Raw genomic sequence first — 23,060 nt, 5'->3', positions numbered from 1 at the left:
GTCTAGGTCAATGTACCAGCAGACTCATCTAGCAGTGGCTGGGCAATGGGCAGGATGAGGAGGAAACAGATATAGGGCCAAAGAATAAAGTAGGCTAAATGCAGTTCAAAATTGGTAACAGGACAGGACTAAACAGGCGGCATTGCTTTGTTCAGTGGAGTAGCAAACCCAGGAGCAGCAGACACTGTTTTAAGGGCCCAACCACACTAGTAGGCCAAATGCAGTTTAATATCTGATACTATAGGCCGAAAGCCAGAAGGTTGAAGCTCAGCTTCATTCAGTTGAGGGCAAACACCAGGGAGGGGCAGACACCATTAGTAGGCCCTAACCACCAATTTTTAAAATAACAGCACTTAATGAGAGCCAGAAGGTTGAAGCTCAGCTTTATTCAGTTGAGGAAAAACGCCAGGCAGGGGCAGACACCGTTAGTAGGCCGTAACCAAAGTTGAAGGCAAAATGCAGTTTAATATCTGATACTATAGGTCGAAAGCAAGAAGGTTGAAGCTCAGCTTTATTCAGTTGAGGAAAAACACCAGGGAGGGGCAGACACCGTTAGTAGGCCCTAACCACCAATTTTTAAAATAACAGCACTTAATGAGAGCCAGAAGGTTGAAGCTCAGCTTTATTCAGTTGAGGAAAAACACCAGGCAGGGGCAGACACCGTTAGTAGGCCGTAACCAAAGTTGAAGGCCAAATGCAGTTTAATATCTGATACTATAGGTCGAAAGCCAGAAGGTTGAAGCTCAGCTTTATTCAGTTGAGGGCAAACACCAGGGAGGGGCAGACACCGTTAGTAGGCCGTAACCAAAGTTGAAGGCCAAATGCAGTTTCATATTTGATACTATAGGCCGAAAGCCAGAAGGTTGAAGCTCAGCTTTATTCAGTTGAGGAAAAACACCAGGGAGGGGCAGACACCGTTAGTAGGCCCTAACCACCAATTTTTAAAAACACAGCACTTAATGAGAGCCAGAAGGTTGAAGCTCAGCTTTATTCAGTTGAGGGCAAACACCAGGAAGGGGCAGACACCGTTAGTAGGCCCTAACCACCAATTTTTAAAATAACAGCACTTAATGAGAGCCAGAAGGTTGAAGCTCAGCTTTATTCAGTTGAGGGCAAACACCAGGGAGGGGCAGACACCGTTAGTAGGCCCTAACCACCAATTTTTAAAATAACAGCACTTAATGAGAGCCAGAAGGTTGAAGCTCAGCTTTATTCAGTTGAGGAAAAACACCAGGCAGGGGCAGACACCGTTAGTAGGCCCTAACCACCAATTTTTAAAATAACAGCACTTAATGAGAGCCAGAAGGTTGAAGCTCAGCTTTATTCAGTTGAGGGCAAACACCAGGGAGGGGCAGACACCGTTAGTAGGCCCTAACCACCAATTTTTAAAATAACAGCACTTAATGAGAGCCAGAAGGTTGAAGCTCAGCTTTATTCAGTTGAGGGCAAACACCAGGGAGGGGCAGACACCGTTAGTAGGCCGTAACCAAAGTTGAAGGCCAAATGCAGTTTCATATCTGATACTATAGGCCGAAAGCCAGAAGGTTGAAGCTCAGCTTTATTCAGTTGAGGAAAAACACCAGGGAGGGGCAGACACCGTTAGTAGGCCCTAACCACCAATTTTTAAAATAACAGCACTTAATGAGAGCCAGAAGGTTGAAGCTCAGCTTTATTCAGTTGAGGAAAAACACCAGGCAGGGGCAGACACCGTTAGTAGGCCGTAACCAAAGTTGAAGGCCAAATGCCTTCAAAGACAGTGGAGGACAATTTGAATTAGGGACTGCAGACAGACTTAGTAGGCTGTCCCCTGTGGACCATGCATCCAACACATTAACCCATTGCGCCGTAATGGACACGTAATCTTCCGTGGCCATGCCTACAGGTCCATGCGTCTGTTGTCAGGTGCACCTTTGTACTCACAGATTGCCAGAGTGCATGGACAATGCGGTCTTCTACATGCTGGTGGAGGGTTGGGATGGCTTTTCTCGCAAAAGAAGTGTCAACTGGTTAGCTTGTAGCGTGGTACAGCGTAGTCCATCATGGCCTTATTAATAGTAAATAAAATATATAACTAGGCTCTATGAACTTTTAAATAGGTTCCAGGGGTACACGGGCAGCATTCGTGTGGTCAGTGGAGGAGTATTGCAAGTAGGGGCCGCAGACAGGCTCACAAAGGCCTAAAATAACAAACAGTAGGCAGTCATGGCAGTTTTACATCGGTTACATGGATACACAGGCAGGCACTCCAGGCAGCATTGTGGTCAGTGGAGGAGTATTGCAAGTAGGGGCCACAGACAGGCTATCAAAGGCCTAAAATAACAAACAATAGGCTCATGGCAGTTTTATATCGGTTACATGGATACACGGGCAGGCAGCATTGTGGTCAGTGGAGGAGTAATGCAAGTAGGGACGGCAGACAGGCTATCAAAGGCCTAAAATAACAAACAATAGGCTCATGGCAGTTTTATATCGGTTACATGGATACACGGGCAGGCAGCATTGTGGTCAGTGGAGGAGTATTGCAAGTAGGGGCCGCAGACAGGCTCACAAAGGCCTAAAATAACAAACAGTAGGCAGTCATGGCAGTTTTACATCGGTTACATGGATACACAGGCAGGCAGCATTGTGGTCAGTGGAGGAGTAATGCAAGTAGGGACGGCAGACAGGCTATCAAAGGCCTAAAATAACAAACAGTAGGCAGTCATGGCAGTTTTATATCGGTTACATGGATACACGGGCAGGCAGCATTGTGGTCAGTGGAGGAGTATTGCAAGTAGGGGCCGCAGACAGGCTCACAAAGGCCTAAAATAACAAACAGTAGGCAGTCATGGCAGTTTTACATCGGTTACATGGATACACAGGCAGGCACTCCAGGCAGCATTGTGGTCAGTGGAGGAGTAATGCAAGTAGGGGCCGCAGACAGGCTATCAAAGGCCTAAAATAACAAACAATAGGCTCATGGCAGTTTTATATCGGTTACATGGATACACGGGCAGGCAGCATTGTGGTCAGTGGAGGAGTATTGCAAGGAGTGTCTGACACAGTTAGTACTCCAAAAAAACAAATAGATGTTAATGTCTCGCAAAACAACTATAAGTAAAAAAAGGGTGGCATGCTTAGGTACAGGGGTGGGCTCATCTGCAGAGTTTATGACAAAGTAATTTGGCAGTAAATTAGTATTTACTGGTGTCAATATAGGACACTGACCCAGACTACTTTAACTAGCATCATAGATGCAAATAAATTGGTATTGTTTGTCAGTGCCAGGCATTGAATGATGTCAGTGCATAGACTACACATTGGTGGAGCTGTGCGAGATAATTTTGCACGTGGTACAGCACAGTTTGAGCTGGGGGGGGGGAACCCTCTTGTGGCCGGCGGTACTGCCCCAGGGCCCCTCATGTTACAACGGCGTGTCTGACGTTGGGTGCGCACCACCACCGCCAGAGACACTACATTGTACTATGAGGGACCCACTGGCAATGCCGTCGACCAAAAGCGGGCACACCCGCCTCTTCAGACAATCAGCACTGTAACGGGTGCTTGCGCCAAGTGGCGAGACAACGGCCCCGTGGGGGGATTTTTCCCATTGGGGGAGGTGTAAACATGTCGTATGCTGGACAAACAGCTGCTGCAAATTAACAGATTGGAACACTCAGTAAGACCAGTCCACAAGCAAGACCTTTTTATAGGAAAGCTAGGTGTCAGCCGGGAACGGTGGGGCAAAATAATTTGAAATCCAGGAGTGGTTCATTTTAATGAAGGTGAGATCATCCACATTTTGGGTAGCCAGACGAGTCCTTTTTTCGGTTAATATTGAACCAGCAGCACTGAATACTCTTTCTGATAGCACACTAGCTGCTGGGCAAGCAAGCTCATGCAACGCATATTCTGCCAATTCAGGCCAGGTGTCTAATTTTGATGCCCAGTAACCAAATGGGAATGACGGTTGAGGGAGAACATCGATAAGGGAAGAAAAATAGTTAGTAACCATACTGGACAAATGTTGTCTCCTGTCACTTTGAATAGATGCTGCAGTACCTGTCCTGTCTGCGGTCATTGTGAAATCACTCCACAACCTGGTCAGAAAACCCCTCTGTCCAACGCCACTTCTGATCTGTGCACCCCTAACACCTCTGCCATGTAGCCCCCTGCAGCTTGTGTGAGAACCATCACCAGTGCTGTGTGCTGGGAATGCCTGAATCAAACGGTCTACAAGAGTAGCTTGTTTGGTTGCTAAGATTTGTTCGAGGTTCTCATGTGGCATAATAATTTGCAATTTGCCTTTATAGCGAGGGTCAAGGATGCAGGCCAACCAGTAATCGTCATCACTCATCATTTTAGTAATGCGTGGGTCCTTTTTGAGGATACGTAAGGCATAATCCGCCATGTGGGCCAAAGTTCCTGTTGGCAAATCTGCGGTTGTGCTGGTTTGAGGGGCAGTTACAGGCAAATCTACGTCACTTGTCTCCCTTAAAAAAACAGAACCCGGCCTTGCAACGCCACTAATTTCTGTTGGCCCAGGAGAAGCTTCCTCATTACAAAAGTACTCATCCCCATCATCCTCCTCGTCCTCCTCCTCCTCTTCGCCCGCTACCGCGTCCTCTACACGGCCCTGACCAGACAATGGCTGACTGTCATGAATCCCAATGGCTAGGGATAGCACAGGACAAGCAAAGTACAAATATATTACGGACGAGCTCTAGGGTGATGGAACCTGGGCTGACCGCTGCCCTACGCCTGACAAACGCAACTAGAGATAGCCAGGGAGCGTGCCTACGTTGGTTCTAGATGCCACGCACCAGCCTAAGAGCTAACTAGCACTGCAGAGAAAATAAAGACCTCACTTGCCTCCAGCGGAATGAACCCCAAAAGATATAGTTGCCCCCCACATGTATTGACGGTGAAATGAGAGGAAGGCACACACATAGAGATGATATATATAGTTTTAGCAAATTGAGGCCCGCTGTAAACTAGAAAGCAGAACGATACAAAAGGGGACTGAGCGGTCAGCAAAAAACCCTAATCAAAAAAACCATCCTGAGATTACAAGAACCCATGTGCCAACTCATGGCACATGGGGAGAACCTCAGTCCACTAGAGCTACCAGCTAGCATAGAGACATAATAAGCAAGCTGGACAATAAACCAAACAACTGAAAATCAGCACTTAGCTTATCCTGAAAGATCTGGGAGCAGGTAGGCAGGAACCAAACAGAGCACATCTGAATACATTGATAGCCGGCAAGGGAAATGACAGAAAGGCCAGGTAAAATAGGAAACACCCAGCCACTGATGGACAGGTGGAAACCAAAGGCCGCAACCCACCAAAGTCACCCAGTACCAGCAGTAACCACCAGAGGGAGCCCACAAACAGAATCCACAACAGTACCCCCCCCTTGAGGAGGGGTCACCGAACCCTCACGAGAACCCCCAGGGCGATCAGGGTGAGCTCTATGGAAGGCGCGGACCAAATCAGTCGCATGAACATCGGAGGCGACCACCCAGGAATTATCCTCCTGACCATAACCCTTCCACTTAACCAAATACTGGAGTTTGCGTCTGGAAACACGAGAATCCAAGATCTTCTCAACAACATACTCCAATTCTCCCTCCACCAGCACCGGAGCAGGAGGCTCAACCGAAGGAACAACGGGCACCTCATACCTCCGCAACAACGACCGATGGAACACATTATGAATAGCAAACGATGCTGGGAGATCCAAACGAAAAGATACAGGGTTAAGAATCTCCAAGATCCTATAAGGACCGATGAACCGAGGCTTGAACTTAGGAGAAGAGACCTTCATAGGGACAAAACGAGAAGACAACCACACCAAATCCCCAACAAGAAGTCGGGGACCCACACGGCGACGGCGATTAGCAAACTGCTGAGTCTTCTCCTGAGATAGCTTCAAATTGTCCACCACCTGATTCCAAATCTGATGTAGCCTGTCCACCACCACGTCCACTCCAGGACAATCCGAAGGCTCCACCTGACCAGAGGAAAAACGAGGATGAAACCCCGAATTACAAAAAAAATGAGAGACCAACGTGGCCGAACTAGCCCGATTATTAAGAGCAAATTCAGCCAGTGGCAAAAAAGCAACCCAGTCATCTTGATCAGCAGAAACAAAACACCTCAAATAAGTTTCCAAGGTCTGATTAGTTCGCTCCGTCTGGCCATTCGTCTGAGGATGGAATGCAGACGAGAAAGACAAATCAATGCCCATCTTGGCACAAAACGTCCGCCAAAATCTAGACACAAACTGGGATCCCCTGTCAGAAACGATATTCTCCGGAATCCCATGCAAACGAACCACGTTCTGAAAAAATAAAGGGACCAACTCAGAGGAGGAAGGCAACTTAGGCAAGGGCACCAAATGAACCATCTTAGAAAAGCGGTCACACACAACCCAGATAACGGACATTTTCTGTGAAACCGGGAGATCAGAAATAAAATCCATGGAAATGTGCGTCCAAGGCCTCTTCGGGATGGGCAAGGATAACAACAACCCACTGGCCCGAGAACAGCAAGGCTTAGCTCGAGCACACACTTCACAAGACTGCACAAAGGTACGCACTTCCCTAGACAAGGAAGGCCACCAAAAAGACCTGGCCACCAAGTCTCTAGTACCAAATATTCCAGGATGACCAGCCAACACAGAAGAATGGACCTCGGAGATGACTGTACTGGTCCAATCATCCGGAACAAACAGTCTTTCTGGTGGACAACGATCCGGTTTATCCACCTGAAACTCCTGCAATGCACGTCGCAAGTCTGGGGATACGGCGGACAATATTACCCCATCCCTAAGGATGCCAGTAGGCCCAGAGTCTCCAGGAGAGTCAGGCACAAAACTCCTGGAAAGAGCATCTGCCTTCACATTCTTTGAACCTGGCAGGTATGAAACCACGAAATTGAAACGAGAAAAAAACAACGACCAACAAGCCTGTCTAGGATTCAAACGCCTGGCAGACTCAAGGTAAATGAGATTCTTGTGATCAGTCAAGACCACCACACGATGTTTAGCACCCTCAAGCCAATGACGCCACTCCTCAAATGCCCACTTCATGGCCAAAAGCTCCCGATTACCCACATCATAATTGCGCTCGGCGGGCAAGAATTTTCTAGAGAAGAATGCACATGGCTTCATCACCGAGCCATTAGAACTTCTCTGTGACAAAACCGCCCCCGCTCCAATCTCGGAAGCATCAACCTCAACCTGAAAAGGAAGTGAAACATCTGGTTGACACAACACAGCAGCAGAAGAAAACCGGCGCTTAAGTTCCTGAAAGGCCTCCACGGCCGCAGGAGACCAATCAGCAACATCAGCACCCTTTTTAGTCAAATCAGTCAAAGGTTTAACAATACTGGAAAAATTAGCAATGAACCGACGATAGAAATTAGCAAACCCCAAGAACTTCTGAAGGCTCTTAACAGATGTAGGTTGTGTCCAGTCACAAATCGCCTGAACCTTGACGGGATCCATCTCAATAGTAGAAGGAGAAAAAATGTACCCCAAAAAAGAAATCTTCTGGACTCCGAAGAGACACTTTGAGCCCTTCACAAACAGAGAATTGGCCCGCAGAACCTGAAACACCTTCCTGACCTGTAGAACATGAGACTCCCAGTCATCAGAAAACACCAAAATATCATCCAAATGCACAATCATAAACTTATCCAGATATTCACGGAAAATATTGTGCATAAAGGACTGAAAGACTGACGGAGCATTGGAGAGTCCAAAAGGCATTACCAAATACTCAAAATGGCCCTCAGGCGTATTAAATGCGGTTTTCCACTCATCACCCTGTTTTATCCGCACCAGATTATACGCACCGCGAAGATCTATCTTAGTGAACCACCTAGCCCCCTTAATGCGAGCAAACAAATCAGTCAATAATGGCAATGGATACTGATACTTGACTGTAATCTTATTCAGAAGGCGATAATCTATACAAGGCCTCAGGGAACCATCTTTTTTTGCCACAAAAAAAAAACCTGCTCCCAGAGGGGACGAAGATGGACGAATATGTCCCTTTTCCAAGGACTCCTTAATATAATTCCGCATAGCAGTATGCTCTGGCAGTGACAGATTAAATAAACGACCCTTAGGGAACTTACTGCCAGGAATCAATTCTATAGCACAGTCACAATCACTATGCGGAGGGAGCGAATTGAGCTTAGGCTCCTCAAAAACATCCCTATAGTCAGACAAAAACGCAGGGATCTCCGAAGGAGTAGATGAAGCGATTGAAATCGGAGGTGCATCATCATGAACCCCCTGACATCCCCAGCTTAACACAGACATTGTTTTCCAGTCCAGGACAGGATTATGAGTTTGTAACCATGGCAGACCAAGCACTAGTACATCATGTAAATTATAAAGTACAAGGAAGCGAATCACCTCCTGATGAACGGGAGTCATGCGCATGGTCACTTGTGTCCAATACTGCGGTTTATTCATAGCCAATGGTGTAGAGTCAATTCCCTTCAGAGGAATAGGAACTTCCAGAGGTTCCAGACTAAAACCGCAGCGTTTAGCAAATTACCAATCCATAAGACTCAGGGCAGCGCCCGAATCCACATAGGCATCGACGGAAATGGAAGACAGTGAAAAAATCAGAGTCACAGACAAAATGAACTTAGGCTGCAGAGTACCAATGGCAAAAGATTTATCAACCCTTTTTGTGCGTTTAGAGCATGCTGATATAACATGAGCTGAATCACCACAATAGAAACACAATCCATTTTTCCGCCTATAATTTTGCCGTTCACTTCTGGACTGAATTCTATCACATTGCATAGTCTCAGGTGCCTGTTCAGAAGACACCGCCAACTGGTGCACGGGTTTGCGCTCCCGTAAACGCCGATCAATCTGAATGGCCATAGCCATAGACTCATTCAGACCTGTAGGCGTAGGGAACCCCACCATAATATCCTTAATGGCCTCAGAAAGACCATTTCTGAAGTTTGCAGCCAGGGCGCACTCATTCCACTGAGTAAGCACCGACCATTTCCGAAACTCCTGACAATATATCTCCGCTTCATCATGCCCCTGAGAGAGGGCTAATAAAGCCTTTTCAGCCTGAATCTCCAGGTTAGGTTCCTCATAGAGCAATCCCAATGCCAGAAAAAACGCATCCACACTGAGCAATGCAGGATCCCCTGGTGCCAATGCAAATGCCCAATTCTGAGGGTCGCCCCGCAGGAAAGATATTGCAATCTTGACCTGTTGAGCAGGGTCTCCAGAGGAGCGAGATTTTAAAGAAAGAAACAATTTACAATTGTTCCTGAAATTCAGGAAGGTAGATCTATCTCCAGAAAAGAACTCTGGAATAGGAATTCTAGGTTCAGACATGGGAGTGTGAACAACAAAATCCTGTATGTTTTGAACTTTTGCCGCAAGATTACTCAGGCTGGAAGCCAAACTCTGGACATCCATGTTAAACAGCTAAGATCAGAGCCATTCAAGGGTTAAGAGGAGGTAAGAAGCAGCTAGACAGCAATTAAGGGCTAGGCAGCAAAACTCTGAAGGGAAGAAAAAAACAAAATTTCCCTTAAACACTTCTCTTTCTCCTGCTTCAGCCCAAACAATTAACACTTTGTAGGCCGGCTATACTGTCATGAATCCCAATGGCTAGGGATAGCACAGGACAAGCAAAGTACAAATATATTACGGATGAGCTCTAGGGTGATGGAACCTGGGCTGACCGCTGCCCTACGCCTGACAAACGCAACTAGAGATAGCCAGGGAGCGTGCCTACGTTGGTTCTAGACGCCACGCACCAGCCTAAGAGCTAACTAGCACTGCAGAGAAAATAAAGACCTCACTTGCCTCCAGCGGAATGAACCCCAAAAGATATAGTTGCCCCCCACATGTATTGACGGTGAAATGAGAGGAAGGCACACACATAGAGATGATATATATAGTTTTAGCAAATTGAGGCCCGCTGTAAACTAGAAAGCAGAACGATACAAAAGGGGACTGAGCGGTCAGCAAAAAACCCTAATCAAAAAAACCATCCTGAGATTACAAGAACCCATGTGCCAACTCATGGCACATGGGGAGAACCTCAGTCCACTAGAGCTACCAGCTAGCATAGAGACATAATAAGCAAGCTGGACAAAAAACCAAACAACTGAAAATCAGCACTTAGCTTATCCTGAAAGATCTGGGAGCAGGTAGGCAGGAACCAAACAGAGCACATCTGAATACATTGATAGCCGGCAAGGGAAATGACAGAAAGGCCAGGTAAAATAGGAAACACCCAGCCACTGATGGACAGGTGGAAACCAAAGGCCGCAACCCACCAAAGTCACCCAGTACCAGCAGTAACCACCAGAGGGAGCCCACAAACAGAATCCACAACAGCTGACTGTCATCAAGGCTTTCCTCTTCCTCGGCTGCAGACGCCTGCTCCTTTATGTGCGTCAAACTTTGCATCAGCAGACGCATTAGGGGGATGCTCATGCTTATTATGGCGTTGTCTGCACTAACCAGCCGTGTGCATTCCTCAAAACACTGAAGGACTTGACACAGGTCTTGTAGCTTCGACCACTGCACACCTGACAACTCCATGTCTGCCATCCAACTGCCTGCCCGTGTATGTGTATCCTCCCACAAAAACATAACAGCACGCCTCTGTTCGCACAGTCTCTGAAGCATGTGCAGTGTGGAGTTCCACCTTGTTGAAATGTCGATGATTAGGCGATGCTGGGGAAGGTTCAAAGACCGCTGATAGTTCTGCATACGGCTGGAGTGTACGGGCGAACGGCGGAAATGCGAGCAAAGTCTGCGCACTTTGAGGAGCAGGTCGGGTAACTTTTCAGGAAGCACTGCACCACCAGGTTTAAGGTGTGAGCCAGGCAAGGAATGTGTTTCAGTTGGGAAAGGGCTATGGCAGCCATGAAATTCCTTCCGTTATCACTCACAACCTTGCCTGCCTCAAGATGTACAGTGCCCAGCCATGACTGAGTTTCATTCTGCAAGAACTCGGACAGAACGTCCGCGGTGTGTCTGTTATCGCCCAAACACTTCATTGCCAATACAGCCTGCTGACGCTTGCCACTAGCTGTCCCATAATGGCACACCTGGTGTGCAACAGTGGCAGCTGCGGATGGAGTGGATGTGCGACTGGGGTGTGTGGACGAGCTCTCGCTTCTGCATGAGGAGGAGGAAGAGGAGGAGGCGGGGCGAACGCCTACAGCCAACTCTTTCCTTGACCGTGGACTAGGCAAAACTGTCCCAATATTGCTGTCCCCTGTGGACCCTGCATCCACCACATTCACCCAGTGTGCCGTGATGGACACGTAACGTCCCTGGTCATGCCTACTGGTCCATGCATCTGTTGCCAGGTGCACCTTTGTAGTCACAGACTGCCTGAGTGCATGGACGATGCGGTCTTTAACATGCTGTTGAAGGGCTTGGATGGCTTTTCTAGAAAAGAAGTGCCGACTGGGTAGCTTGTAGCGTGGTACAGCGTAGTCCATCAGCGCTTTGAAAGCTTTGCTTTCAACTATCCGGTAGGGCATCATCTCTAATGAGATTAGTCTAGCAATGTGGGCGTTCAAACCCTGTGTACGCGGATGCGAGGATGAGTACTTCCTTTTCCTAACAAGAGTCTCATGTAGGGTGAGCTGGACTGGAGAGCTGGAGATCGTGGAACTAGCGGTGGTGCCGGTGGACATGGGTGACTGAGAGAGGGTTGGAGATGGTATTCTTGCCGGTGCCCTACATGCAGTGTTTCCTACTACTAACCTGGTGATTCCCTGACTGCTTTGGCCTGGCAACGAAAGCTGCACAGATACTGCAGGTGGTGTGGGAAATGGTCGGCTTACAGGGAGGGAAGGGATGTAGCGTTGCTGACTAGCTTCATTGGGCGAGGGTGCTGCAACCTTTAGGGACGTTTGGTAGTTAGTCCAGGCTTGCAAATGCATGGTGGATAAATGTCTATGCATGAAACTTGTATTTAGACTTTTAAGATTCTGACCTCTGCTTAAGGTTGTTGAACATTTTTGACAGATGACTTTGCGCTGATCATTTGGATGTTGTTAAAAAAATGCCAGACTGCACTCTTTCTACTATCGGATACCTTTTCAGGCATTGCAGACTGAGCTTCTTTAACCGGATGGCCACGCTGTCCTCCAACTGGTTTTGGTTTTGCCACACGTTTTTGGCCAGATACGGGCCTGGTAGATGGAACCTGTTGTGATGTTGATGCCTGCTGCGGCTCCTCCTCCTCCGCTTCAGAACTACTGCCGCCTGCACCCTGTTCCCCCAATGGCTGCCAATCGGGGTCCACAACTGGGTCATCTATGACCCCCTCTTCTATGTCGTGTGCGATTTCGTCTGTGTCACCGTGTAAGCCGGTGGTATAGCGTCCGTGACGGGGCACCATAGTCTCCGCTGGGTTTGATTCTGCCTCAGTACACTGCGAGGGCAATGTTCTGGTCTGAGTCAAAGGAACAGCATAGTAATCTGGCTGTGGCTGTGCATCTGTGCACTCCATGTCCGATTCAACTTCTAATGGACATGGCCTGTTAACTGTTTCACTGTCTAACCCAGGAACGGTATGTGTAAAGAGCTCCATGGAGTAACCCGTTGTGTCTCCTGACGCATCCTTCTCTCTTGTTCTGGGTGACGAAGACAAGGAAGTGACTTGTCCCTGACCGGGAGCATCCACTGACGATGCACTGCTCTGACATTTAGCACTTTCCAAGGAGGAGGCGAAAGAGCTAGAGGCAGAGTCAGCAATGAAAGCCAATACTTGTTCCTGCTGCTCCGGCTTCAAAAGTGGTTTTCCTACTCCCAGAAAAGAGAGCGTTCGAGGCCTTTGTAGCCAGACAAGGAACCTGGCTCAACAACTCGAGACTTAGGTGCTGTACTGCTTTTACCACGACCACCTGATGCTCCACCACCACTACCATCATTACCAGCTGACAATGACCGCCCACGGCCACGACCTCTTCCACTAGACTTCCTCATTGCTTGCAAAACGTAACCAAAGTAACACTATTTGTTACTGTAAAACAACTTATAAGGTGAACTCAAACTTCTGTAGGATTTATATATACCTTTATAGGTGCCTGACACTGAAAGGAAAATCAGGCCCAATGTTACACACTAGGTTTTCTGTGGCCCAATAATTTGAGACAGATGGCACACACAGGCCCAGCACTCAAGCAGAAATGCCAATCTTAATCTCCCACAATTTTTTTTTTTTCTGGGAGAATTTACCCCCCCCCCCCAAAAAAAAAAAGGCCCAGTATTACACAGTGTTTTCAGTGGCACACAATGAGAGAGAGATGCCACACACTGCAATGGCACGGAGTCAGACTTGACAATATTTATCTCCCACTAATTTTTTTTTTGGAAAAGGGAGAATTTAGGAATAAAACAAAAAAAGGACAAGTATTACACAGTGTTTTCAGTGCCACACAATGAGAGAGAGATGCCACACACAGCAATGGCACGGAGTCAGACTTGACAATATTTATCTCCCACTAATTTTTTTTGGGGAAAAGGGAGAATTTAGGAAAAAAAAAAAAAAAGGACAAGTATTACACAGTGTTTTCAGTGCCACACAATGAGAGAGAGATGCCACACACAGCAATGGCACAGAGTCAGACTTGACAATATTTATCTCCCACTAATTTTTTTTGGGGAAAAGGGAGAATTTAGGAAAAAAAAAAAAAAAGGACAAGTATTACACAGTGTTTTCGGTGCCACACAATGAGAGAGAGATGCCACACACAGCAATGGCACGGAGGCAGACTTGACAATATTTATCACCCACTAATTTTTTTTTTGGAAAAGGGAGAATTTAGGAAAAAAAAAAAAAAGGCCAAGTATTACACAGTGTTTTCAGTGCCACACAATGAGAGAGAGATGCCACACACAGCAATGGCACGGAGTCAGACTTGACAATATTTATCTCCCACAAATTTTTTTTTTGCAAAAGGGAGAATTTAGGAAAAAAAAAAAAAAGGCCAAGTATTACACAGTGTTTTCGGTGCCACACAATGAGAGAGAGATGCCACACACAGCAATGGCACGGAGTCAGACTTGACAATATTTATCTCCCACAAATTTTTTTTGGGGAAAAGGGAGAATTTAGGAAAAAAAAAAAAAAGGCCAAGTATTACACAGTGTTTTCGGTGCCACACAATGAGAGAGAGATGCCACACACAGCAATGGCACGGAGTCAGACTTGACAATATTTATCTCCCACAAATTTTTTTTTGGGAAAAGGGAGAATTTAGGAAAAAAAAAAAAAGGACAAGTATTACACAGTGTTTTCAGTGCCACACAATGAGAGAGAGATGCCACACACAGCAATGGCACGGAGGCAGACTTGACAATATTTATCTCCCACTAATTTTTTTTTGGGAAAAGGGAGAATTTAGAAAAAAAAAGGACAAGTATTACACAGTGTTTTCAGTGCCACACAATGAGAGAGAGATGCCACACACAGCAATGGCACGGAGTCAGACTTGACAATATTTATCTCCCACTAATTTTTTTTTGGGAAAAGGGAGAATTTAGGGAAAAAAAAAAAGGACAAGTATTACACAGTGTTTTCAGTGCCACACAATGAGAGAGAGATGCCACACACAGCAATGGCACGGAGTCAGACTTGACAATATTTATCTCCCACTAATTTTTTTTTTGGAAAAGGGAGAATTTAGGAAAAAAAAAAAAAAGGACAAGTGTTACACAGTGTTTTTAGTGCCACACAATGAGAGAGAGATGCCACACACAGCAATGGCACGGAGTCAGACTTGACAATATTTATCTCCCACTAATTTTTTTTTGGGAAAAGGGAGAATTTAGGAAAAAAAAAAAAAAAAGGACAAGTATTACACAGTGTTTTCGGTGCCACACAATGAGAGAGAGATGCCACACACAGCAATGGCACGGAGTCAGACTTGACAATATTTATCTCCCACAAATTTTTTTTTTGGAAAAGGGAGAATTTAGGAAAAAAAAAAAAAAGGCCAAGTATTACACAGTGTTTTCGGTGCCACACAATGAGAGAGAGATGCCACACACAGCAATGGCACGGGGTCAGACTTGACAATATTTATCTCCCACTAATTGTTTTTTTGGAAAAGGGAGAATTTAGAAAAAGAAAAAAAAAAGGCCAAGTATTACACAGTGTTTTCGGTGCCACACAATGAGAGAGAGATGCCACACACAGCAATGGCACGGAGTCAGACTTGACAATATTTATCTCCCACAAATTTTTTTTTTGGAAAAGGGAGTATTTAGGAAAAAAAAAAAAAAAGGACAAGTATTACACAGTGTTTTCAGTGCCACACAATGAGAGAGAGATGCCACACACAGCAATGGCATGGAGGCAGACTTGACAATATTTATCTCCCACTAATTTTTTTTGGGGAAAAGGGAGAATTTAGAAAAAAAAAAAAAAAAAGGACAAGTATTACACAGTGTTTTCGGTGCCACACAATGAGAGAGAGATGCCACACACAGCAATGGCACGGAGGCAGACTTGCCAATATTTATCTCCCTGCAGTTATCTCAGAAAAGTATGGCAGGCAGCTGAAAAGGACTGCTGCACACAAAAGTGTGGACAAACACACAAGATAGCTGTGCAGAAAGGAAGGAAAAACAGGATTTGTGCTTTGAAAAAAGCAGTTGGTTTACACAGCGGCATACACACAAAGCAACGCAGCTATCAGGGAGCCTTCTAGGGCAGCCCAATGAGCTACAGCGCTGAGGGAAAAAAAATGTAGCTTCCACTGTCCTGCAAACAAAAGGTGGTGTTGGACAGTGGAAATCGCTACAGCACAATCGGTTTGTGGCTTTATGTACCCTGCCTATCACTATCCCTGCTTCCGAAGAAGCGGCAGCAACCTCTCCCTACGCTCAGATCAGCAGCAGTAAGATGGCGGTCGGCGGGAACGCCCCTTTATAGCCCCTGTGATGCCGCAGAAAGCAAGCCAATCACTGCAATGCCCTTCTCTAAGATGGTGGGGACTGAGATCTATGTCATCACGCTGCCCACACTCTGCGTCCACCTTCATTGGCTGAGAAATGGCGCTTTTAGCGTCATTGAAACGCGACTTTGGCGCGAAAGTCGCGTACCGCATGGCAGACCCCACACAGGGATCGGCTCGGTTTCATGAGACGCCGACTTTGCCAAAAGTCGTCGACTTATGAAAATGAACGATCCGTTTCACTCAACCCTAATCACTATCATTATGCACCCAAAAGTACAGATTAGTTTGAAATACATAAATTCCCCATCGCTTATCAATAATGGAGCATATTTTTGCAGAAATCCATTCCTTTGATGGATAGTTAAACAAGTATTAAAAGAAAAAATGCAAAAAAAAGGCACGTTTCGCATGGAGCTTCATCAGGGGATGTTTATTTTCGTATGTAATTGTTTGTTTTTTAATAAATAAATTATTGTTTTAATAATGTATCAATAAGGAGTGTCTTGTATCCATATTTATTGAGTTTTGCACTTTTTTTTGTATGTACTGTATTTTGATATGTTGTACAAATAAACTTTTTGCTTATCTATGGGACACTTATGTAAGCTTAGTTTTTAATTTAGTCATACATTTTCAGGTTGAATGAGTAATGGAATAATGCACAGTTTTAAATGTAAACTTTGCATATATTAGTAGTTCAAATGAATATAAGAAACTTTGTGATATATTTTTATCAGAGAAAGTTTGCATCTTTCTCCACTCATGAGCCACTTCTCCTTATCCCAGTGTGACTTCCAGCACAGTGAGGTGTCAGATTACACAGCATGTTGAAATCTATGGAGAAGGTAAGGGCCCCTTCACACTGTGCAATCAAAGTCTGAACGAGCGTTCGATTTGTGACGTTTATCCGTCCTCGTTCCGAGGTTGCAAAGTGTGACATGGCGTTACGATTTGCGACGCAGCCCAGCATCGTACGATGTGAAAGAAAGAGCAGAACTTTCTTTCGTCGTAAATGTCCCGCTGTGGCGGTCGAAATCGTAGTATGTGACGGCGGTCATACGAGCTCGTAATGCGACTACGTGGGTTGGGCTTCCGCATACCTGTCTCCTGATTGGGCGTGACGTTTTAGCACGCCCATGCTGGTAATACGTCACGCTCGGAGTCGTAGGACTATGGCGGTGTGAAGGGTAGCGTACGATTGCGACGCGTGACGTTCACATCGCAACTACGTCAGAAAAAGCGTTAACATCGTAGAGTGTGACCGCTGGCTACGAGCTCGTACTGCGATGTCGAATATGACGCAAATGCGTCGTAATCGTAGCAGAATCGACCAGTGTGAAGGTACCCTAAGACAAGAGAGAGAAGCAGACAAACAAATTCTGCAGATTCTAACAAGCAGATTCCTGTAAAGTGCTGGATTCACAGAAACATTGCTCAGTACAGCTGTATATTCCTCCCCAATGGCTCTGCTGCTTCTTTCTGTGTGATACCAAAGGCAACATGAGCACATATTGTGTACGGTATACTTCATATCAGTTTGTCTCCTCCTATCAGCTCAAAAGCAATAGTGAGTTAGAACCTGCACAGGAAACAAATGGTGAATAATGCAAGATGCAAGTCATATAATGGCAAGAAGTAGTGTTATTCCCCATGTGTTAACACAGAACAGTCTATTCTAAAGTTATGTAATTCATAGTTCATCTTTAAAAGGGCTGTCCACTACTGGGACAAACCCTTCTCAATCATTATGTTTGTAAACTAACAACATTTATACTCAGCTGGGGAAGAAATTCATAAGGCGTTATCCCAATTAGTTCACCAGGAACAATATAGCTGACTATAGGCTATTGCCAGCTTTCTTCGGAGATGGAGAGCTAATTTGCATAATTTTTTTCCCAGGGAGTAAATATGGCTCCATTATAGAAATTAGACCTGCAGCCACACAGTCATAGCCCCATATAAATTCAACCTGAGTGCATGTGATGATCCTGGCTTCCTGTAGAGCAAAATATCCACTTGGTGATTTACCTATAGACAAATAACTTCTCATATGGATTTCATGTATTAATTAGAAATGAGCAAATTGATTCTAAACTAATCGAGTTTGACAACAAATTACCTCAGGCAATTTTTTTTATTATTTTTATTGGAACCCCTCTATTTTTGGTAACCAGCTAAGATAAAGCTGACAGCTAATTATCAAGAAAAGGAGGGAACCCATGTCTTTTTATTTATTTATTTATTTATTTTCCATACTGTGCAGGCATTTTTGGAATAAATAATTGAAAAAATGTTGTGGGGTCCCCTTTAATTTTCCTAACCAGCTGAGGGAAAGCTGGTGTTATTATTCTAGAAAGGGGTCAATATCCATGAAGCTTCCCATTAAAATCAGCTTACAGCTGTCTATGTATGCGCTAATTTAGGTGACTAGTAGTGTTGAGCGATACCGTCCGATACTTGAAAGTATCGGTATCGGAAAGTATCGGCCGATACCGTCACAGTATCGGAATCCAATCCGATACCGATACCCGATACCAATACAAGTCAATGGGACTCAGGTATCGGACGGTATTCCTGATGGTTCCCAGGGTCTGAAGGAGAGGAAACTCTCCTTCAGGCCCTGGGAACCATATAAATGTGTAAAAGAAAGAATTAAAATAAAAAATATCGCTATACTCACCTGTCCGACGCAGCCGGGACTTCAGCGAGGGAACCGGCAGCGTTGTTTGTTTAAAAATCGCGCTATTACTTGGTTACGTGAATTCCCGGCTTGTGATTGGTCAGGTCGGCCATGTTGCCGGGACGCGGACCAATCACAGCAAGCCGTGACGAAATTACGTCACGGCTTGCTGTGATTGGTCCGCGTCCCGGCAATATGGCCGCCCTGACCAATCACAAGCCGGGACGTCACGGGAGGCTGGACACGCGCTCATTTTAAAATGGGCGCGTGTCCAGCCTCCCGTGACGTCACGGCTTGTGATTGGTTGCGCCGCGATCAACCAATCACAAGCCGGGAGGCTGGACGCGCTCATTTTGAAATGGGCGCGTGTCCAGCCTCCCGGCTTGTGATTGGTTGACCGCGACGCAACCAATCACAAGCCGTGACGTCACGGGAGGCTGGACACGCGCCCTTTTTAAAATGAGCGCGTTTCCAGCCTCCCGTGACGTCACGGCTTGTGATTGGTTAATGGCGGCCATGTTGCCGGGACGCGGACCAATCACAGCAAGCCGTGACGTATTTTCGTCACGGCTTGCTGTGATTGGTCCGCGGCCCGGCAACATGGCCGCCCTGACCAATCACAAGCCGGGACTTCGCGTAACCATGTAAAAGCGGGAATTTTAAACAAACAACGCTGCCGGTTCCTGCGCTGAGGTCCCGGCTGCGTCGGACAGGTGAGTATAGCGATATTTTTTATTTTAATTCTCTATTTTACACATTTTAACATTAATGTTGTTCCGATACCCGATACCCGATACCACAAGAGTATCGGAATCCCGGTATCGGAATTCCGATACAGCAAGTATCGGCCGATACCCGATACTTGCAGCATCGGAATGCTCAACACTAGTGACTAGCCATGAATCCAGGACAGACTGAGCTGAGATTAGAGGGCAGTTTCAGTTACCTGCGGTAACATCATTGAGATTACTGCCGGTCATAAGCAGCAGTTCTCAGGCTCAGCTCAGTGTCTCCTGGATTAACAGCTGAGTGATCGCACCACCACCACTCAGCCATGCACATCAGATGAAGCAGAGTTGGCTTCTTTGTGGGACAAATGGATTGTCATCGGACAGGTGAAAGAACTGGAAGCGCAGGTGGACTTCTCTTCCATCCTCCCAGTGGATGGCCATGGAACAAGACGGTGGAATAAGATTCTGCAGGTAAGCAACTGACTACGTCGATGGTGCAGTCAGCAAGGATTTGGATTTCTGGATCATGGAGTGTATTACCTATACGATGGACTGCTTGCTAGAGATGGGATGCACCTTACAAAAACTGGAAAACATATATTTGGAAGTCGCATTGCTGCACTCGTCAGGAGAGCATTAAACTAGAACAATGTGGGAAGGGAAGCTAAAGGCCAGAAAAGCTATACACCTGACAAATACAATTGAGAACTCTGCTATTAGAAGTGGAAAGGAAGAACAAAGAGAAAAAAATCTAAATAAGAAAAATATTGGAGGAAGTGAAACCAGTCACAAACTAAAATGTTTCTCTACAAATGCACAAAGCATGGGCAACAAACAAGGAGAATTGGAACTACTAACACAAGAGAAGAAACGTGGTAGGACGATACACATGATTGGAATACAAGGCTTGAACGATACAACTTATTTGCAAGAAACAAGCTTGATAAACGAGGAGGAGGAGGTGTCGCATTGTATGTTAGAAAAGCATATATCTGCACAGAGATTGAAGCTGCAGAGACAGGGAGTTCTGTGGAAACTGTTTGGGTAAGAATACAAGGAGAGAACAACAGAGAGGACACCATTGTAGGCATTTACTACAGACCGCCTGTTCAAGCTGAAGATATGGGTGAACTCTTTATGCATCAAATGGCCAAGTTCTCCAAAAAATATGACATATTGGTTATGGGAGATTTCAACTATCCAGACATTTGTTGGGAATCTCTCTCAGGCAAAACTAACAGGTCAAGCAAATTCTTATCCTCCCTTGCTGACAACTTTATCTTCCAAAAGGTAGGGGAGAAAACAAGGGGATCTGCTACCTTGGATCTAATCCTTATAAACGGAGGAAATGGTTGAGGAGGTAAGAGTGGCTGGGACCCTGGAAGGTATGGTATGCTATGTTAGAATTTTGGATAACTAGAGAAGGAAGACCTGTGAAGACTCAGACTTCAAGGTTAGATTTCAGAAAGGCAAATGTTAAGGGACTCAGAGAATCTGAGGGATCCAATGGTTGGAAATCCTTAAGGACAAAAATGTCCAGGAAGGATGGCAAATCTTGAAAAATTAGATTCTCAAAGCACAATCATTAACAATTTCAAAAAGAGGGAAGAATACGAAGCATTTAAGGAAACTAGGATGGATGAACACAGAACTTAAACACATGCTAAAAAGGAAGAAATAAATGTTTATCGAATGGAAAGAGGGAAGCATATCTAAAGAAGAATATAATGCTCTCTGCAGAACCTGCAGGGCACAAATCAGATTATCTAAAGCTGACAATGATTTAGGCTTGCAAGAGACGTCAAAAGCAATAAAAAAGGATTTTGTGGATATGTCAAAAGTAAAAGAAAAATCAAAGATGCTATAGGATTTTTACAGGATGAAAATGATGAAATGGTAAGAAAGGATGTTGAGAAAGTCGAACTTTTAAATTCCTATTTTGCATCTGTTTTCTCTCACAAAGGAAATGTAACATCAACTGATCTTCACTGTCCTATTGAAGGAATAGAAGAATCCAGGATATCTATAAACAGAAAGATAGTGAGGAAACACTTAGCTAACATAAATGAATTCAAGTCTCCAGGTCCAGATGAATTACACCCCACAGTACTAAAGGATATTGCAGAAGAAATTTTTGAACCACTCTCCATAATCTTTGAAAACTCTTGGAGAACAGGAGAAGTCTCAGAAGATTGGAGAAGAGCAAATGTTGTTCCTATCTTTAAAAAGGGGAAGAAGGTGGACCCAGGGCACTATAGGCCGGTGAGTCTGACTTCTATACCAGGAAAGATCTTTGAACAAATTATTAAACAACATGTATGTAAGTTCCTGGATAAGAATGAAGTGATTAACCAGAGTCAGCATGGGTTTGTAACTAATAAGTCATGTCAGACTAACTTAATTTCCTTCTATGACAGAATCACTGACTGGGTGGATCAGGGAAATGCTGGATATATAGTATATCTTGACTTTAGCAAAGCATTTGACAAAGTATCTCACACCATCCTTATTGAAAAAATGACTAAGTATGGAATGGACAAGGCAACTGTTAGGTTATTCATGACTGGCTTAATGATTGGATCCAAAGAGTGGTTGTAAATCGCTGCACATCCAGTTGGAAGAATGTCTCAAGTGGGGTACCACAGGGTTCTGTCCTGGGCCCTGTATTGTTCATCATCTTTATCAATTATTTAGATTAAGGAATTGAGGGTACACTGATTAAATTTGCTGATGACACAAAGCTAGGAGGGATAGCTAATACTAGAGAAGAGAGAGAGAGAGTATTCAAAAGGATATATATAAACTGGAGCAGTGGGCAGCAACTAACAGATGGTTTTTACCAGGGAAAATGCAAAGTACATTTGGGCAATAAAAAATTTAAAAAGCATATACAGAATGGGAGGAATAGGGCTAAGCAACAGCACATGTGAAAAAGACGGGTATGCTATTAGATCATAAACTGAACATGAGTCAACAGTGTGATGCCGCAGCAAAAAAGGCAAATGCAATTCTGGGATGTATTAACAGAAGCATACAGTCTAGATCACGTGAAGTCATTATTGCCCTCTACTCTTCTTTGGTCAGACCTCATCTGGAATACTGTGTACAGTTTTGGGCACCACATTTTAAAAAAGACATCAAGAAACTCGAGCAAGTTCAGAGAAGAGCTACTAGAAAGGTGACCAGTGTGCAAACCATGTCCTATGAGGAACGTTTACAGGATTTGGGAATGTTTAGCTTGCAAAAAAGAAGACTGAAAGGAGACTTAATAGTTGTCTACAAATATCTCAAGGGCTGTCACAATGTAGAAGGATTATCTTTATTCTCATTTGCACAAGGAAAGACTATAAGCAATGGGATGAAACTAAATGGGAGGAGACACAGATTAGATATTAGAAAAAACTTTTTGACAGTTAGGGTGAACAAAGAGTGGAATATGCTGCCACGAGAGGTGGCGAGTTCTCCTTCCATGGAAGTCTTAAGGCTGGACAGACATCTGTCTGGGATGATTTAGTGAATCCTGATTTGAGCAGGGGGTTGGACCAGATGACCCAGGAGGTCCCTTCCAACTCTACCATTCTATAATTCTATGATTCTATGATGGTGTCACGGGGGTACTGGGTAGACTACAGCTGATTGCCCGGGCCCCTGCAATATCCCTCAGACTAGGGAAACCCTGT

This window comes from Ranitomeya variabilis, chromosome 2, assembly GCF_051348905.1.
Source record: "Ranitomeya variabilis isolate aRanVar5 chromosome 2, aRanVar5.hap1, whole genome shotgun sequence".
Taxonomy (NCBI): Eukaryota; Metazoa; Chordata; class Amphibia; order Anura; family Dendrobatidae; genus Ranitomeya; species Ranitomeya variabilis.
The sequence above is the reverse complement of the archived record's forward strand: the minus strand, read 5'-3'. Positions refer to the sequence as shown.